Source organism: Peromyscus californicus, unplaced genomic scaffold (assembly GCF_007827085.1).
Source record: "Peromyscus californicus insignis strain IS unplaced genomic scaffold, ASM782708v3 Scaffold_13__1_contigs__length_99412109, whole genome shotgun sequence".
Lineage (NCBI taxonomy): Eukaryota > Metazoa > Chordata > Mammalia > Rodentia > Cricetidae > Peromyscus > Peromyscus californicus.
In genome coordinates, this window is record NW_026294424.1 from 95,653,819 (window position 1) to 95,662,500 (window position 8,682).

Here is an 8,682-nt window from a genome sequence, read left to right on the forward strand (position 1 = left end):
GTCCTGCATCCACTTGGTATGCCAGACTTTGTTGACTCCCCATGGGAGGCCTTACCCTTTCTGAGGAGTGAATGGGGGTGCTGGTAGAGAGGAGGTGGAGGGAAGGGAATGAGAGGAGATGAGGGAGGGGAAACTGTGGTTGGTATGTAAAATAAATTTTAAAAAGAAGACTTGATGCCTCTACTTTTTATTAAGAAATGTGCTCTTTTTGCTTTTCTTCTGTTTCTTTGAAATAGGTAATAGAAAGAAAGGTTGTAAAAGTCGCAAGCTTTGGTAATTGAACCACATGGCACTCTATGGCCAATAAACCTTGGCTTCTGCATGTAGGGACTTATGGTACTGGTACCTCAGTAGACTGGTACCTCAGTCCTCAGGTGGCAGCTAAGAGCACACAGGCTGGAGAGGACAGGAGCTCTCCTGCAGGCGTTTCTAATCAGCCTTTGCCTTAGTGTGCTGCTTTGTTTAATCATTGTCAGAGGTCAGAGTTGAAAAGCTAAAACCCTAGATACCTGTGGAATGTGTGCCTGGGTGCAGTTACTCATTCTTGGTGTGTCCTTTCCTCCCCTGGCACGGCACTCCAGTGTGCCTGTGGACCTTCTGCTGTCGATAGCCTCCTATCCAAAGGAAAACACTGCAAGCATCTTCAAGTGCACTTCCCCTGTGTGCACATCAGCCTTAGGTTAGAAGTGAATACTAAGTCAGCAGCCTGTACCAAAAGGGTTCTGTGGCTGTCCTGCCCAAGAAGTGGGCTGGAGAAAAACTGCTTTTTTAATATTAAATCTGAAGTTGTTAAGTGTAGAGAAGCCCTTGGTACTCTTAGGGTACTTAGTTATAGCTTTACACTTTGAAATAAAACAAAAAGAAAGGTCAAGATCCTCGAGATGCAGACAGTTCAAAGAGAGTTATTATTCTGTACCTAGTTCATGAGACAATAGGTTGAGAGAAATAAGACATAAAGGGAAAAATACACAAGCCCCTAATGTAGCTAGAGTTTTCCTGCCTTGCCCACAGTCAGGACAAATCTTTCTCACCTGCCAGTCCCACAGCCGCTCAAACTCAACCAAGTAAACACAGAGACTTATATTGGTTACAAACTGTATGGCCATGGCAGGCTTCTTGCTAACTGTTCTTACAGCTTAAATTAATCCATTTGTATAAATCTATACCTTGCCACATGGCTCGTGGCTTACCGGCATCTTTACATGCTGTTTGTCATCATGGCGGCTGGCAGTGTCTCTCTGACTCAGCCTTCCACTTCCCAGCTTTATTCTCCTCCTTGTCCCGCCTATACTTCCTGCCTAGCCACTGGCCAATCAGTGATTTTTTTATTGACCAATCAGAGCAACACATTTGCCATACAGAACATCCCACAGCACCCTAACATAGCCATTGAACTATCTTCTATTTTAAAAATTAATTATCTTTCTTTTCAGTTCCAAAAGAAACATAAGGTAGTTTTGTTTGCATAGAATTTAATGTTTTGTTGATGTGTGCCTGTGATGTCATCATTGGTGTTTACCTGCAAAAAATGAAGCCAGCGCTCCCCTGGGCACTTGACTTCCACCCTCAGAAACAGCGACAGTTTCTGGAGAGCCTTTGCTGAGGAGCCAGGGTTCCAGAGAGAGCTGTGAATGGGGGAAGTGTTGTGATGACTGTTCTTCTAGAATTCTTAGTAATGTCTCAGTTTTCAAAGCCAGGGAAGCAGCCTGTGTGACTTCCAATGCTTTGGAGTAAAGCTTCCTAGTTGTACCCTGGCTGACGGTATAGTTTTCGATCCTCTGGAGGAGTGTGTGGGGATCCTGTGCAGACACTGTGACAGTCATTCCTTCAGGCTTGCTGTGTAATCACGATTGACATCTGTCTGTCACTCCTTTAAGGTACGGTTCATAGACGTGTCATGTTAGAGACTCTTTCCCATCTTGTGTGGATAAATTCTGCAATTTCATTTGTGAGACTAGAGGTAGTCTCTGCCATGGTGACCTCATGGCTAAAAAATACAAGTTTAGATTCTATTATTTCTAGACATGATTTAGTTCTGAAAGAATTCACATGCTGTGCATCTTTAAGTGTTCAGTGTAGAAGGATTAATATATTTTTATGCAACTGTGTATTTTACATTCATTTGTAGACCAAACTCTTCAGTGGATTTTTAAAGTACAATGTTAGGTGGAATGAGTACTTGGTGACCTTCATTAACTCAAAAGAAGTGTGATTCCTGGGGTCCTGGGAATCGAGGGTGTTCTACTATACATGGAAACCTAAATCCCTTTTCCAAAGCTTTGTACTTTTTTTCATGAAATAGTTTATTTTCTCTCTAAAAAAAAATAGAAAGAAACATGCTCTTAGAGAACATTAGTCTTTAAACTCGACTGTTACTGAAGTTTCTTGGTCCCACCAGGTCCTGCTAGGGCAGCAGATATTTTTATAAAATAATCACTCAGAGGCTTACTATTAATTACAAACTGTCTGGTCTATGGCTCAGGCTTATTGGTAGCTAGCTAGCTATTGCCTCTTATATTAACCCACTTCTATTCATCTATATTTTGCCATGTGGCAGTGGCATTGCCGGTCTGCTGGCAACGTGTTCCTTGGGTAGCTGGATGGTATCTCTCCCGACTCCACCTTTCTCTTTCCTGTCTCTCTCCTCAGATTTCCCACCTGCCTCTAAGCTGCCCTGCCATAGGCCAAAACAGCGTATTTATTTATTAACCAATGGGACAACATATTCACAGCATCCAGAAAGATATCCCCCAGCACTTTACCAACTATCACTTTGCTGACTTATTTTGTTGTTGTTGTTTATTTTTGAAATTGTATTTTAATTACAACATCTCTCCTTCCCTTTCCTCCCTCCAAACTCTCTCATACACCCCTCCCTGCTCTCCTTCAAATGCGTGAGCTCCTTCCAAATATAACCTGTTAAGTACATATAATGTTAACTGTCATGGTTTCAGGGCTGACATTTTACTCTGGACAACCAACTGGTGTGCTCTTCCCTGGGAAGACCACTCTCCCGCTCCCAGCTTTCCTCAGCTGCCTGTAGTTCTCTGTGTAGAGCTGAGGCCTCCTGGACTTTTCTCCATGCAGCTGGAATGTTCACAGCTGTCCTCCTCTTCAGCCCATGTTTGGGCAGTTGTGTTGATGAGACTTTATGGGTGTAGTTAGTAGGACTTTCTTGTCAGACTTTCTTGGAACAACAGCCACCAAATAATTACACAGACTTACTATTAATTATGAAAGCTTGGCCTTTAGCTTAGGTTTGTTCCCAATTAGCTCTGATAACTTAAATTAACCTGTTTCTCTTCATCTATGATCTGCCACATGGCTTTTTACGTCTCTTCCATTCTGTATGTCTGACTTGCTCAGTGTCTCTCTAGTGTCTCTTGCACACCAAGATTCATAACTCTGAGTTCCTCTCTCTACCCAGAAGTCCATCCTACTCTCTTCTGCCTAGCTGTTGGTCACTCAACCTTCATCAAACCAATCAGAAGGCACCTTTAACACAGTCTGATCAAACATCCTGCAATATTACAACACACTCCCTGATCCTCTTCCTCTTACACTCGTTCTAATCACTTGGTCTTCCACAGTGTTCCCTGAGCCTTGGAAGAGAAAGAATTTTGTAGATGCTTCCATTGGAACTGTGTCCCCAAACTGCATTCTAATTGGTTGTGGTTTTCTGCAATGGTCTCTATCCATTGCAAAGAGACGTTTCCTTGATGAGAGGTGGACTACACTTATGGGTGTAAGTGGGACTACACTTATGGGTGTAAGTGGGACTACACTTATGGGACTTACACTATGGGACTTACACTACAGTGTAAGGACAAGTGTTTACCGGGTGTTGTTAAGGATTATGCTGCTTTAGTAAATTAGAGTTATAGGTTCCCCTCCAATAACCGTGGCTTCAATAGCAGTGGTTAGTTATCTAGATTTCCAGTACCAAGCTCAACTAGAGACTGCCTTAGTTAGGATTTCTATTGCTGTGAAGAGACACCATGACCATGGCAACTCTTATAATTGAAAAGCATTTAATTGGGTGGCTCACAGTTCAGAGGTTTGGTCCATTATCATCATAGTGGGACACGGCAGCATGCAGTCAGACATTTTCTAGAGAAGTAGCTGAGAGTTCTGCATCTTGTATAGGCAACAGGAAGTGGTCTGTCTCTTGGGTGTGCCTTGAGCATACATGAGGCCTCAAAGGCCACCTGCACAGTGACACACTTCCTCCAACAAGACCACACCTACCCCAACAAGTCCACACCACCTAATAATGTCAATTCCTTTGAGGGCCATTTTCTCTCAAACCACCACAGTTACTGCCAGGGCTTGTGTGCCACTACTTCACCCACAGGGCTACTGGACAGGTCATCACCGATGTGGTTCATGATGTCATTGCTAAGGAGGACTGTTGTGTCTCTCTCCTTTGGAAGCTTTCATGTGTCTTCTAGTACCAGGAAAGATAGTCCTCAGGGCAGGAGGAGGGGGCATCCAAGTCAGTGACAGCTCAGGGGCCTCTGGGCCCTGTGTCTGAAGTGTGTGGTGTCTTCAGCAAAGGGGAATTACCTTCCACCTCCAGGGGATAACTAAGGGCAATAGAAATAGGCTGTATGTTTTAGGAGTCTCTTAGACAGCCCTGGCAACAACTCACAAGAGGGCTTCTCATATCTGGTATTTGTTTTTGTTTTTTTGGTAGGTGGTCTTTGGGAGTTCCATCAGCCCAGATGAGAAATGTTCATTAAACTACATATGTATACGTATACACTGAATTGTGGGCATTAGAGGTTTTATTGTTTTAAGCAATAGTTGAGGGTGTGACTCCTTCAGGCTTTTTCATCCATCTATATTGTTATTTTATGTGCTTCTCTCCGTCTCCTGTATTTACCTCCCTCCCCTTTCCTAAGGAAAACCCCTTTCCTCCTATCAAATCAATTTAATCCTAAAACTATGGAATACTTCACCAATTCGTATGTCATCCTTGCACAGGGGCCATGCTAATCTTCTCTGTATCACTCCAGGTTTAGTATATGTGCTGCCAAAGCGAGTTAACTTTAATACTCCATTCCCATCAATAGACAAGTCAACAGACTTCAGAGTCAAACTGTGCCATTGATCAAATGGACTCACAAGACTTCAACAGAATATTCTATACAATCACTGAAGTCACATCCTCCTCAGCAGCTCATGGGTCTTTTGCCAAGACAGAAATCATTTTAAGCTGTAAAAATCATTTTAACCTGTAAAGCAAGGTTTAACAAATAAAAAGGTAATTTTTTATCCTACCAGATCATAATATTAATAGATGGAGAAGTCTTTGATAAACTAAACTCATTCTTAATTACAGCCCTGAACAAACCAGGAAGACAATGCTCACACCTGCACACAATAAAGGCCACTGTGATTCAGCATTATACTAAATAGGGAATGACAAGATAGTTCCTCTAAATGTATGTTAGAGCCAAGGGCAACCATTCCCTCCCTCAACTATTATTTAATACAGAGCTTGAATCCTCAAAGAATTAAGATGAGGGAGAGAGAGAGAGAGAGAGAGAGAGAGAGAGAGAGAGAGAGAGAGAGAGAGAGAGATACAATCAGGAAAGGAAGATGTCAAATTACCCCATTTGTGGATAAATGTTTCTATGTTTAAAATCCCACCAGGCTGACAGAGCACTTTCCTAGCATATGGAAGGCTCTGGATTTGATCCTCTGAACTACATACCAAGAAAAAGGCTCTGAAAACCATCTAGGGTCCAGCAAGATGTCGTTGCAGGTAAACGTGCTGGTTGCACAGACTGGAGATCTGAATTTAATCCAAGAATACCATGGAAAGGGGAACACAGTGGCATGCCTTTGGAATCCCAACACAGGGGAATCACCTGGAAGCTGAAGGGCGAGATAACCTGGAGGACCCAGCATGGAAGGAAGTACAGGGGAGATCTCATCACAAGTTGGAAGAAAAGAACTGACTCTCAAAAGTTATGCTGTGATCTCCACACACAGTGTAACACACACACACACACACACACACACACACACACACACACACACACTGAAAAGACCAAGAGAAGCTGTGGTAAAGCATCTCTGGATTTAAATAAGCAAGTTATGTTATGGAAATATGCTTGTACACCTCTGAATATACCCATAGACACAGAAGTGTGTACTGTAAATTGGTGAGGAGTATGATGTTAATTGTTCTACAATAAAGCCATTCCTCAAGAGAAAAAGTGTGAAGCCAAAGTCATCTAGACTATTAATTTTTATTTCACATCCTGAAGTGAGCTGGGCAATAATCTTTGTGGAGAAGAAATTTTAATTTTCTACGTACGAATGTAGCTTGTGTGTGTGTGTTTGTGTGTGCATGCGTGTGTGTGTGTGTGTGTGTGTGTGTGTGTTTGTGCATGCGTGTAGAAAGTAGGCTTTACAGTTCTTTGATTTTCATAATCCATCTTAATCCTAATGAATTTCCTCAAGCAGATGATTCTGAGCCTTCCTATTTTACAAGGTTTTCAAATATAACCAAACTTAAAAAAAAAAGAGTCAACAGAATGTCTGGAGTGTCAGGAAAACTGCCCTGAGCTGATCATACACTGTGTTCAAATGCACTGAAACGTCACATGGTGCTCCCAAATATATACAATGTGGCTATAAGGTAAGTATTTACCAAATACTTGAAGAACATGAAATTCACATAACCCATATAAAATCTTGGTTTGTCTTTAAGTAAGACCTGTTTGTTCATCAAGGATTTCTGTGACAGGGTAAGGAACATGACATCTACAGTTTCCCTTAACATGGGCTCTGCTGCTGGCATTATGGGATGGTTCTAGGCACAGCCTTCCTTTGAGTCTCCTCAACATCCCAGATTAACACACACAAGAGATAGTCCCTCAAAGGCAAAGGCAGGAGAAGCTTCTCTGAAAAGTCACTATGTTTCCCCTTCTTGTTCCTGAGCTGTGAGACTGACGGGCCCCCTCTTGTTATGGTCCCAAGAATTCAACTTAGGTCCTGCTCCTGCAGAGGAGCTGGATTCCATTCCCAGCTTCCACATGGGGACTTCCAACTGTCTGCCACTCCAGTTCCAGGGGATCCAGTGCCCTCTCTGGCCTCCAGGGGCACCAGGTATGCAAGCAGTGCACTTACGTACATGCAAGCAAAACACTCATACACAGTAAATAAAAATGTACTCAATTCAGCTTTGAGGGCCCCTAAATGTATTTGTCGATTCCGATGTTCTTTCTCACAACAATTCTCCATTCTAGTTTGTATTTTATTTCCTCTCATCCTTCCAAATGCTCCACAGATCCTTAGACACAGTTATGTGCAGAAAAGATTCTGCATGTGTGCGCATTTTAACACAGGTTTATTAAAGAGAATGCGCTGTTGGAGAGGCCTGTGTTAATACCATAGGAAGGGCTCTTCTGTGCAAATGCCCAGGCCTGGACACATGGTGCTCAATAAATATGTGTCACCATTAAACTTTCTGTGTTTCTAAAACTAGACTAGCGATTACATCTCTAGTATTACACAAGAAAAAAAAAGAAGACAGCATTATAGATAGAAACACAGTCACTGAAAGGTTTACAATCTGGTTATTTTGGTCTTTAAATTTTCTGTCTGTTCAAACTTTTTCCAAACTATCTGAGTAAGAGTTGTAGGAAGCTGGTGACTATCTGTATAGCAAACTAGAGATTTTTGGACAAATTTTAAATTGTGAGATAAAGAAAAAGAATAAATTGTTCCGGTTCCTTAAGTACCAGTGTTAACAAATTCCTTTTACATTTGTGGTAAATTCACTGCTTGACAAAACTTTACCCACCTAACATCAACTTTATTTACCTTCACACATTTGGAGATCAAAGGTTGTACATCCTCAACCCACCGCTGTGAACACCATACCCTCTACAGACAGATGACATGGCCAGTAGTCTGTATTTCACACTTGCAAATGAAGCTGCAAAGGATTTCCCAGCCCTGCCTGCCCACACTCACCAGGGTCAGATGCAGGGGCCCAGTCTCCTTGTGCACAGGACGGGAGGACAGCTGCAACTTCTCCCCGGGGCTCTGGTTTCTGCCCCTCAGCGTCCTGGAGCCTCTGCCTCCGGGCCACCTTTGCTGTCCTCCTTCAGGGGCCGCGACCTGGGCAGCTCCCAAAGAGAGGACAGGAAGTAGCCTGCCGGGACAGCATGGGGTGGGAGCAGGGTGCGTGGAAAGGTATGCCGTGGGGGAGGGGCCCTATGGGGCCCTGGGATTGGTGCACCCCAGCTCAGGGCGAGCTTCCAGAGAGCTGGGCAGTCTGCACAGCACCGAGGGTCGGGGCCACACCAGTGCAGGAGGATGAGAAATCAGCATCCAGAATCCAGAAGAGACAAAACGAAAGTAACGGTTGCGGGCGGGGGCGGGGGAGGGGGGGATGGGGCGTGTTTAGCAGACGGGGTGGGGTGGGGGTGGGGAAGCAGGAGGAGAATATCTGCTTACCACAGAAAGGGACAAACACGGGGTCTGGACAGCCCAGGATACGGCTTGTTAAGTGCCCAGGCTGTTAATATAAATTGATTCATAGATTCATTTTATATCTCAAGAGACCAGTTGAGAAATAATTCACTGTTCACGATTGTAATCCCTATAACCGAGAGGTTGGCAGGAGGATTGGGGTTTTGGTGACTGAGCTAAATCTCAAAC

The 8,682-nt window shown here is 43.5% G+C and overlaps 1 protein-coding gene and 1 non-coding gene across 3 annotated transcripts in view; both read right to left on the reverse strand.

Annotated features, from left to right (window-relative positions):
* LOC128108695 (ATP-binding cassette sub-family G member 3-like) overlaps window positions 1–8,348 on the reverse strand; it is a 66,520-nt gene extending 58,172 nt beyond the window's left edge. For both annotated transcript variants that reach the window (XM_052735606.1, XM_052735607.1), the window contains exon 1: window positions 7,993–8,348. The gene's annotated coding sequence lies outside the window, so the exon portion shown is untranslated. The remainder of the gene's footprint in view (window positions 1–7,992) is intronic.
* LOC128109223 (U6 spliceosomal RNA) lies at window positions 4,942–5,044 on the reverse strand. The gene has a single exon (XR_008217758.1). It is a non-coding gene; the product is annotated as a U6 spliceosomal RNA (small nuclear RNA).
* Window positions 8,349–8,682: the final 334 nt, after the last annotated feature.